The sequence below is a fragment of the Lissotriton helveticus genome, chromosome 1_1, assembly GCF_964261635.1.
Source record: "Lissotriton helveticus chromosome 1_1, aLisHel1.1, whole genome shotgun sequence".
NCBI classification, from domain to species: Eukaryota; Metazoa; Chordata; class Amphibia; order Caudata; family Salamandridae; genus Lissotriton; species Lissotriton helveticus.
Window position 1 is genome coordinate 555,757,773 of NC_136057.1, and position 11,886 is coordinate 555,769,658.

An 11,886-nucleotide genomic window follows, 5' to 3' on the forward strand; every position below is an offset into this window, starting at 1 on the left:
GCAACGCGGTTATGTTGTTGTAGAGCACTGTTGGAGCGATGCTGGCTATGGATACTTTTGCTTGCTTGCAAGTGGTTTGAATACAATCCACGGTCTGTATTTGGGCCTACTGTTACTTTCAAAGTACGTTTTGTAACCATTTTTCTGCTAGGCATCGTTTTTGGAGATATGATTGGGGTTCTTCTACATTTTTGCGACTGGCTTTAGTAAGGGTCTTGGTGGGAGCATTGCTGGGAAGGTCAAATTTTGTTCTAAAACACAGTAGTACACCCACCTTGAGGGGAAAGATCCGCTATAATATTTTGGCCATACTTATTGATCCTTAAAAAGGTGACTCAGACAGAGCACGCAATTTCAAAAATATTGTACTGTCTATTAGGGAAATCAAAGTGTCACTTTTTGAACCACACAGCGTACATCCCTTTTATTTATTTATCAGTGGTATTGTAATAGCACTTCCTGTTTTCCGTTCAATAATTACAGGCCGGGTTTCAGTCAACATCCGCCAGGCAGGCAGTGGACAGGGTGTCTCTTCTGTCAGTGGTCACCACATTGATGGACGAAGCGTCAGCTGGAATGGAGGAGTGCCGCCAATAAGAGGAATTGTTTGCTGCATGCAACTTACTTACCAATTTCAACAGGACAACTCCAACAACATACGCAATACAGATACAGTATCCATTGTTGTCTTTTATTCTATGAGTGTGACTGCATGTGCTTACCTTTAGTTTGTAACCAAAGATTGTCTGTATCTTCAATTATTGTTTGTCCATGCTCTGCTTTTTTTTTCTTCTCTCAACAAAACCTACCCAAAAAGAAACCCCCATTCCCATCCATTTTACAAACCCTAACCCTCTTCCCCCGGGCTGTGTTGTTTTGCTTGATGTCTGACTAAAATGACATCAATAATTCCACACACTTGCTGGGGAGGATAAGGTCATAGCAGCAACAGGCTGGTGAAGGAATACGAGGATATCTTCTAGACTTACTCAGCTTCAGTACTATATCTTCTAGTAGTAGTAGCCAATGTCAAATAAATTCAACGCAAGTACTAGTTATACTTGCAAGCAAATACTTTACCATTTGTTAGGCTACATTATGGCACTGTTCTAGTGTACTGTCACCTGCTATTTTCTCGATCGTACCGTAACCGTTGTAATGCTACAGTAAGGAGGACAAACAAGGTTTTGTTTTCTTTTTTTCCATAGGCATGCAACTGCCACTGTGTCACACCACTAGTACCACCGCAATGAGGAAATGTCACCCGCCCAGGATTGACAACGTTAATCCCCATTTCACCTGGAGCCAGCCCTGGGCCTAGCCCTAATTTCTAACACAAATTACAGGTAAGATAAGCGTTTGGTGGGAGGTAGTATAATGGAGTATTATTTCGGAGTAGACAAGAGATTGACGGTTGTACTACTAAAGTCCTACGACTGTTCAGGAAAACAAAGTTACTGTTACACCCTCGCCCCCCACCCACCAGACTGAAAAGCAGTAAAAAACAGGTATGGTCAGATAAAGTTGAAAAATATATTTATTTAGCCCTAACAAAATAATCTCCCTCACCCACCCTAACCCCAACGATTGTCTCTGAAACGTCCCAAAACGATCCCAACTCCCAAATCCCACCCCCCAAAAGTCTATAAAAAAAGGGCAAGGGACACTCCACTACTGGAGGGTGCTGGTGCTGGTGCATGACGCGGCATGGGCATCATACTCCTTGCGGAGGGTGGCAAGCTCGGAGCGGAGGCCCTTAACCAAGTTCTTATACCTCAGGACCTCCTGCTCCAGGTTGGACATGCGGACTCGTAGGCGGCATTGGCGTTCCTTGCAGCTCCTGTGGGGGGCAGCTGGTATTTCGGTTGCTTGGCGGTGGCGGTCGTCTTTCTTAGCCCGGCTCGGTCCCGCTGGCTTAGTCACGGAGGAGGATGCAGTGGTCACAGTCGAGGATGTTGCCCCGCTCGACTGCGTGTCCTCCTCCTCCTCCAGGGCCACCAGCCGCCGATACTCGGCGACTGTGGCCTCCAGCCTCCGTTGCCGGGCCAATCTAGCCTGCTCCCTCCTTGTTGTTGATTTGGAAGGAGCAACTATATGAAGAAAGAAAGACATAGTCTGTAACCAATGCTCCTTATTAATAACACGAAGTGATTGAGCCGAAAGTTGGGTCACAGAGTACAAGTAGCAAATTGAAAGCACAGTACATAACTATTGAGGACAGTATCTATGTAACCTCCCACTTCTGCATCCTTGCTCTAACAGTAGTGGTAGTTTAATGAACTAATTGTACGACCACTATGGACTTCCATTACAGTCGACTATGACAGTACACCAGTCTTATTCTTCTTCTTCTCTCTTGTTTAGGGAAATGGGTACGTTATCTTATGCAAGCCGGCAGAATGACATGGACACAGCACAGTGAAGTTGCACCCGAGAAAAAAAGTTGCACACCATGATGAGTGAGACAGACTTGCGTTACTGTACCGGTCCAGTACATGCAGGTGGTGAAGCTATTACTTTTCTATTACGGGTGGCACTGAGAATACTCTGTTACAAGGGCTACTGCTTAATTAATTTACCTTTCACCCTACAGTGCAAATGAGTACTAGAAAAGGAAACTGAAGAAGCTAACTAATTTGATTATCTATCACTTCACATGGGACGTATTTAATGACAGATGAGATGACTTTAGGTGCTTTGCTTAATATTGAGTGAACAGTGATACACCCACACATGAATGACGTACTACAAGTAAACTAAAGTTATTAAGAGAGGTACGGAGTGTCCACCGTAATAACCAGATATATGCTGTGAATGCAAACGCAATACAAAGTACTGCTACTATTCATGGTAGTATTGGACACATTTACAATTTCTTTTCCTTGCCTTCCCTGCACTGGGACGGACGTGCGGGTGCGGTGGTACATGCTCTTCAAGGTAACACTTACTTCACCTGGCGACCATCTACTCTCTCTAGATACACATGTGCTATCTAAGAGTCAGAGAATACCATGCTCCAGGCATCCATTCAGTCAAAGTATACGCACACATACAGTTTCTGTTTCACCCACCCAGGCTGCTGTCCTTCCACCCATCCTTGCTTCATCATTGACCCAGCCATGCACCATACCATATTCTTTCCTTCCCAGCCACCTCTGGGTCCAAGCAAACACATATCGTTCTTCTTTGCCAGCCATCATACAAGTTCGCGTCCCACTTACTTACACCCTTCTTTCGCTTTTCGTTCATCCCATCCATCACGTTCGTCTAAGAACTTATTGGGATTCTTCTCACCAAAAACTTCACAGCTAAGTCGAAGTACATTTCGAGGAGGCTACTACCTGGTTGATTTGTAATTGTAATACACCCGTGCAGAAAGCACACTATGCAGTCTTCAATCTCAATAAGTAAGGAATATATAGCTTACCTGTTTCCGCCACCACCGTTTGATCCCCCACAGGAACGGCCGCCAGCTCTTCTACCGCCGCCTCCTCCCCAGAGGCCTCCGAGTCCTGGTCCAACACAGCCACCTCCGCGCTGGCCCCGTCACCAGATGTTACACCTACAAAGTACATTTAAGAATGTTAGAATACACCACTCACTACTATATAATATTTGGTCTAGGAGAAATGTTAAAAAAACAGAATACAATGTAATAATTTGTGACTGTCTACTCCATAGTAAAAATGTCCCATTTTCCAGGGAAGGCTGTTGTCTTGCTGCACTTTTATGCACAACTGATGAATGCTTGCTTTTGATTTTTAACACGCACCACTTTTTCTCCTAACAGACAGAAGCTTGACTCCTGAGTCCTAAGAACACGACCAGGATCAAGTTCAAACTAGGTGAGAGTTCGGCTCGACCACAAGAAATGTGTCCAATTAATCGTCAGCACTAACCACTTTTCCGTTTACAGTTAAATAGTTTTATGACAAAGTAGATTTTAATAAATGTGTTTACTTTTAATAAAGCTTTTAAACTTAAATAGACTCTGTGGTTTTTGTTCCTCTAGACTAGAGTGGATGAGCTAAAGGTTTTGGAATTTTTGCAAGCATGAGTGCCTCTGACACTTCTTGACTGTGCTGTGACTCCGTACTACTCTCTTGTCCTGCGTACGATAATCTAGAGATCATTGGGGATCTATAATCGGTGACTTCGGGAGCTGAATGACTCTGCCACACTATCTAGTCAGTAAGGAGACAGTGCATAGAGGTATTGCTGAATATAATGGGAGTCCAATGGAATTGCCAAATGTCCAATCTTAGTTAGCTACACAGACAGACTAATAAGAATAGTCTAGTAATACCACAGGGAGTCATATTCGAGGCAGGATAAGAATTTATATCCAGTCTACAAGAAGATCAAAGACGATTTAGAAAAAATCGAATGAGGAACGCTAGGAAAAAATAGGTACTGTTTATTAAAATGTAAACTTACTGGGGCCAGCAAAGGAGCCCTCGCCTGCCCGATCCTGGCCTGCATCCTCAGCACCCTCCTCCTGTGTCCTCTTGCCCTTGGGGGGAGCTGATGTACAACATGAAAGAAAGAAATCCAGAAAACATGGATGAGATTTTTCAACCAAATCAAACATTTCAAAAGAACAATAACAACATATTTTGGAAAAATAGCAAATAGATAGACAACTATTCCACGGGATCTATCTCATGTGGTATACTACGTTATTCGTATTGCCTGATTTGCGGAACGTTGACTTAGAAAGTTCCTATGTAACTCAATAAACAGACTACTAAAGAGGTTTGCCTAGGCCTGGCACTGCAGGCAGCAGTGCGCAACACGTGACAGACAAAGTCCATCCTGCTTGCAGATCAGTGAATACTCAAACTATCAATCCACCCGCCACCACCGCCACTATTTCTTCTTATAGCCATGTGACTGTCTAAAGGAAGGACTGGACTTCAGTCTGTTGGGGCTGATTTAGAAGTCCCTTGCGGAAGTTGCGGCTGATTTTCCTCCATTGTTGCGTGCCTTTTCTGACGCAGCGGCAGAACAAAAGACTCGCCATGGTGTTGGTGCGGCGTATATATTAAAAAAAAAAACACATATGGGCATATGGGCGATGCATCACGTTGTAAAGCCCTGCGCCATCAGGGGGCGTTCGGGCGCAAGGGAGGGCGTACCTGCGCAGGAACGAATCCTAAAAGTGGCTGAGGGAAATCTACAAGATGTCAATCAGTCACTTTTAGGACAATGATGCATGACTCAAACCCTGCGCGCTTGAAGCCGACGTACGGCTTGATGCAGCATTGGGGAGATAGGGTACCCCAGAGCATTGCTGGAGCTGCGCCATCGTTGGCACGCAACTCCAGCAATGCGCTGCCTTTACGGCACAGATGCGTAAGGCTTCTGTGACGTTTTGGGCCAATGGGTGGTGGTGGCATGGCACACAATTACTGCCGCATCCCTGCTACTTTGCAGGGATGCGCCGGTAATTGAAAATATGACCCTTACTGCCTAGCATTACGCAGTTCTTTTCTTTACAGTACACTCATACATAATTTCTCAGGCCAATGAAATGCTTCTGAACACAACATACAAAACAAAGAAGCATAGTAGCAAGCAAGGCTACTGAGAAGGAGAGCAGTGCACCTGAAATGCATAGAAGATTTTGAAATATAATTTACCTCAATGTAATCGGCAGCATTATTGCTCTTGGTAAAGAACAAAGATTTGCAAATAACAGAGCAGGATAAAACAGAGTAGTAAATGTCCTACTACTACTACTCACCAAGCCCGGGGACCTCTACGCCGAGCGCGTCCAGCAAGTCCCGCTCCCGGTCCATGACATCGGTCCAGCGGTGGGTGGCCTGGTTATATGTGCGCCGGACCCCAGAGATCTTGTACATGGCCCGGCACACCTTCTCCCACCGCTTGCGACGCTCCCGGATGCCATAGCCGGTCGCGATCTTGCCGCCTCCCAGGATCGTCTTGGGGAGGCGGCGCTGGACGTGGAAGATCAGTGCCGCCACTTCCTCCGCGCTGAAGATCTCCCTCGGGACCACTTGCTCCCCCCTTAAACGCCCGCACGGGAGCCGGGCACGGGGTGCGGGACCCTTCCCCTTCTCAGGGTGCTTCCCGGCTCCCTTTACCATGGTCTGGGCAGAAATAAACTTAAATGATAAAGAAGAAATAGAATAGTGAAGAAGAAAAGAAAAGAGTTTAAAAAAGTAGTTTAAAAGTAACTAAAAGCTGCAGAAAACACAAAAATATAGAGCTAGAAAAATAGAGGGATAGATAATAAGTAAAATTAGATCAAAAAAACTTAAAACAAGCAAAGGATGGCAGAGATTGAGAGAGGATAGAGAAAGCATGCCCAGAACCATAGCAATGAATGAGAAACAAGATGGCCGCGCCCGTTCACGACCGCGTGGGTAAGTTCGCGCGAGATTTTCCTTGCGAGTACGCGCGAAATTGTACTAGCGAGCAGCACACTTTGCGAGATTACACATAGCGGGCGGAAACGGAATTACGTCACGCCAACAAGATGGCCGCGCCCGTGTACGACCGATAGGGTAACTTGGCAAACGTATAGCTAGAAGCGCCTCGCGAACACGCGCAAGATCACGCGAACATACACGTCGCAACAAAAACAATTTTGTATTCGCACGTATTCGCGGCTTCCGAAATCGATCTCGCACGGATTCGTGCCCCAAAAAACGCGCGAAATTGCAGAAAAAACGATTTTAGCTAAACTGAAAGCAATGAGCAGGTGCAAAAGTTCAAACTTAACATTAGTAACATTCAAGGTAGTGCTTCCTGATGGGCCCCTCCAGAGTTTGCAACTATTCTGTGACCCTGCTATGACCCAAACAGCAGGCTCATAGAATAGCACCATAAAGGTCCTGTGAAAAAAAAATTTCACTGCAACAAAAAGCAAATTACAGATAAGGAAGGAAGCAGGTGCCAGCCAGACTGGAACTTTCAAAATTACTGACACATTAATGAAACACAAATTAATTGATGGCAGTTGAAGAAGGGCAGGTGTGCTTGCTTTTTTCAACCACCATAATCTACAGTGATAAATAAACCTAATAGGTGCCAGTGAGGATGTACTAGAGGGTGGCATGGGTGTCCCAGAGGGTGGCAGTGGTGAAACAGAGGGTGCTGTGAACCTGTGATGATAAACCAGACGTAGAAACAACATAGTCGCGACCGTTGCGAGCCGAAAAGTAAGTTCGCAATTGCGAACTTGTCCCAAAATCGGCGCAAACACGCGCCAACACAAAAAACGGAAAAATCCGCAAATCCGCTAGAGTTCGCGGATCTTCGCGGATTGCGAATCCGTAAATACGCAAGTTCGCGGATTGCCAATCCGCAAAATCCGCCCATGCTTACTGAAAAGTAGTATAGGGTAGCAGATTTAACAACCCTCACTATCTCTACAAGCATAGACCTATTAATGTCCATCTAGACCTTAAGTTGTGCATCTTTCCTACGAAGGCAAACATCAAAGGGGCATGGTCTGATATATTACTGGGCAAGACAGTTATCAAAGTCATATTATCCAGACTAGGCCTATCAGTTAAGACATAGTCGATACTGGAAGAGTGGCAGTGCTTCTTGCTATAGAAAGTAAAACCCTGTTTATCGCCCATCTTTACCCTCCAAACGTCTGCGAGCTCCAGATCGTGTAACATATTTTTCAAGGCTCGACGTACTCGAGGTGCCCCTACATAGTGGCTCTGATTGGATCTATCCCTTAGGGGGTCAAGAAGGACATTAAAATTGCCTCCGATAATTATGGGCGAGACTACTTCCATCAATTTAGATTGTAGTTTACAAATATGCGTCGGATTGTCGATTGTTTGGGACCCTAGAAAGAAGCACATATTAACTCTGATCCTCAAAAATCCAATACAGCCACAATCCATCTCCCTGTTTGGTCAGTTTGAATTGATTTAATAGAACATCCTGCCCTCTGTTTTATCAGAATGGCCACCCCCTTACTATGAACTGTCTTCTCAGAAGAACAAAAACATTTTACCCAGGATAACTTAGCAAATATAATACAACACTCTATATGGCTTAAATGCTTCTCCTGAATTGTGAAGACTTGGGCAGGGGATTGCTCTAAGTATTTCATTGCCCCTCTTTGTCTACGGGGGCATCTCAACCCATTGATGTTCCATGAGATTAACTTTACCTCGCTACTCATTAGGAAAATTCCTGCCATCCAAATGTGAGACCCAGAACAGACGGCCTGGTATAAAGTTGTGATTGAGGATATTTTTTAATTTTTTTCCTACTGCTCCCCACACCGTGCATCCTACCACCATCCCCCTCACACTCCCCCAGTGACCCCCCCCCTCGGGGAACCCTCCCTTCTATTAGGCTAAGAGCCTATTCGGCCTCTGTCTCTCGGGCTAATTTGCATTTCTTTTCCCAGCTATCACTAACTAAAGGACCCCCTTTACTTCCACCATCGCCCCCCTACATCCCATCCCCATTTTTTATCTTATCGAATAGAGCATCAACCTCCTCAACTGAATAGTAAATGTACATGTGGTTGTTCCACATGATGCGCAGTGATGCTGGAAACCTCAGTTTTGCCTTAGCCCCCAACTTATTCAAATCCTCAATTCTTTTGCCCAACTCCCACTGTTTTGTGGCAGTAATATGGGATATATCAGATCTAATAGAAAAGGAGAAGGGATTAGAGAAGGATTTAGATGTTATAATACCTTCCTTTAAAGCAGAGGATAGAATTGCCTCTTTGCAAGTGTAAGTAAGGAAGTTTATTAAAATTTTCCTAGGCTTCTGTTCCACTGGAATTCATTTAAACTGGTCGCGAAGCACCCATTGTATTTCCTGACCAAGATCTATATTGAGGGAATTTTTTAGAACTGTTTCTTTTAATAGTGATATCACAAACCCCCTTATATCTGCACCTTCAAGCGCTTCAGGAACATTAATAAGTCTCAGATTGTTCTTCCTTGCGTGGTTCTCCAGACGCTCTATGTCTTCCTCCAGTTCCCTATTCTTGCTTGCTAGTTTAGCCATTTCCATTGTTGAGGTATGGAGTGCCTCCTTAATATTCGGTATCTCTAGTTTTAATGCATCTGTTCTTAATGAGACCTCCTCCAACTTCTGGGCTAACACCACACAAGATGCTTGGATCCCTGCCTGATTCGTCTCCAAAACTGTAAATCTGTTCCTCATCTCATCTTTAAGCACCAATAACATTTCTGCCAAAGACCTAGAAGAAGTCACTAGATTCACTAGTTCAGGGGGAAGACCTTGTTGGGCATCGAGAACCTCCAATGCAGTAAACCTGTTTCAGATACTAACCATAGGATGAATGGCAGAGAGATGGTTCCCAGAACTCTCTGCCTCCACTAGACCATTCGAGGCACCGGATATAGCAGGCGACTGCGTAGTGCATTGAGGCTTAATTAACAGACCAGGAAACTTGAGCTGAGCAGAATTCTGTGATCTATCTGATTGCAAAAACAACAGTTGATGGACAGAATGCAGAACAATGTCATACATTCACCCCAGTACAGAGATCTGGGCCTAAATCTATAATTTTTTTGCACTCCACACCACCCCAGTTCAGGCATGGCCATATGCAAATCAGCCTTGACCCTGTGCCTCATGGGAACAGTCCAGCCCGAACTGCCAAGCCATGTCTTTCCTGGACCGGAATCAAGCATCCTAGGACCGGTTTCTGGCTATCAGCCGTTTTCAGCCAGGATAGCTTGACTCCAGTGGTGTGGAGAGCATGGGACTCACGTCTGAGCATACCTATCCCACTCGGGTTGACAAATGCAAAAACAACAGTTGATGGACAGAATGCAGAACAATGTCTTACATTCACCCCAGTACAGAGATCTGGGCCTAAATCCATCGTTTTCTTGCACTCCACACCACCCCAGTTCAGACATGGCCATATGCAAATCAGCCTTGACCCTGTGCCTCATGGGAACAGTCCAGTCCGAACTGCCAAGCCATGTCTTTCCTGGACCGGAATCAAGCATCCGAGGACCGGTTTGTGGCTATCAGCCGTCTTCAGCCAGGATAGCTTGACTCCAGTGGAGTGGAGAGCATGGGACTCACGTCTGAGCATACCCATCCCACTCGGGGTGACAAATGCAAAAACTATCTGATTGCAACCTGATGGGTTTAAGAGGGCTTTCCTTATTAGGACCCCAGGTTGTAGTTGTAGACAGGAGCTTGTAGAATGTTTTTAATGAGGGGGTTATTTTTACTTTAGAGATCGGTACTTTCTTACCTCTACCCCTCCCTCTTCCTTTGACACCAACAACAGTCTCAATGCTAATACCCTTATTCTGTTTAGCTGACACTCAAACTTCGGAGATGGGGGGAGAAACTCAGGTTGGCAAAACTATACCAATCGTAGAGGAGGACTGAACTGCCCTTGCATGCAGAGTGTATCTGCACACTTTAGGTATCGAAAGACCAACTTGCTGACCTTCACTTGTCTCCATACAATAGGGAGTCCCCTCTTGCTCGCGGGACGCCTGGATAATCGCAAGAGGCTTCTCCTGTCGACATGATTGCACATGACAAGGGAGGAAGTCCCACAAAAGCCAAAAGATGCCTTTACCTTCCTTCCGATAGACGCCTCAGCCTTATTGCAGAAACTGGACTCCGGGCACCCTACCTGGAACACGAGTTCTGCCAGACCTTCTCCTGTCCAGACGCCGGTCTTCACACTTGTGTAGTCCCCAGTGCTGACTCTGCCTACTGAGGCCCGGACCTAGAGGAAGGCAATACTGCTGCGCTGCCACTCACAAGCCGCGCCCTCCCACCGTGAGGCTCGGAGTGTCGTCAAACCACCAAGAAGTTCCGGGGTCATTCACCAAGGCACACAAAGAAAGAAAAAATACAGTGGAGACAGGCAGAAAAGTGGAAGGTACACGGCAATACTGGGTGGAGGTAAAGGAAGGGATTTTCTTAAACTAAAAATATAATTCGGAGGACCCCAGGGGAGACCCAGACACAAGCTCAAGGGAGCTTCAGCCACAACCGCTTAGCTTACAGCTGCCATGATCCCTCATCTCTAACGTGACTAACACTTATAACTAAAACAAGCAATGGCTTAAAACAAGACTCTTTTCTAGCTCTAGTTATTTTTTACCTATATTGCAGACCCCAAAGAAATGCTAGGTTACAGTGATGGCAATGCACCAAACCTTGGTCATTCACAACTATCTTACTTCCCTTATGCAAATGTTCTAGTCTTATTATCTACTACCCGAAAAAATTGATTACAACAATTTCAAACTTGTCTATAGGTATATAATTGTTGTATCGAGCTGGAAATAAATTATGATAAAACTAAAATAGTGGATGGTGGGCTTGAAAGCGAAGCTAGGTCATCACAAGAAGCACGTAGCTCAGAGCTAAAGAGACAGGCTCAATGGCATAAGGAAGAGTGGCATGAGCTCTTGCTTGAGAGAGAAAGGGCAAGCAACGGGGAATTAGACCAAGAACACAGGTTGTCGTGCTCCCCTCATGAGGTTTGACCCCTAAGACTCATGTCCCTAAGATAGCTCCACATCACAGATTAATCAATGACGGTTTCCTTCACCTACCCGACTGCCTTCACTAATGCAGATTGTTGCTAATGCGCCAGACCTGAGGGTACAGAAGTTGCAACTGCCCAACAAATTAATATTCCACCAGGAGGTACATCATGACTAGCAACCCCAAGAGGAATTATAGTTTCGCTTAGAGGCCTGCCTATGGAATCTTGAAGGCCACTAATAAAGCAAACGTGATGTGGGTGTGAATCATCTTTGTAAAATCTGGCCTCAGTCTACGGGAGGTAGCAGGTGACTAGCTGTTTAGCGAGTGCCCAAGAGTCTCAGAAATCATTCTCACAGACTCGATTGAGTTTAGGGT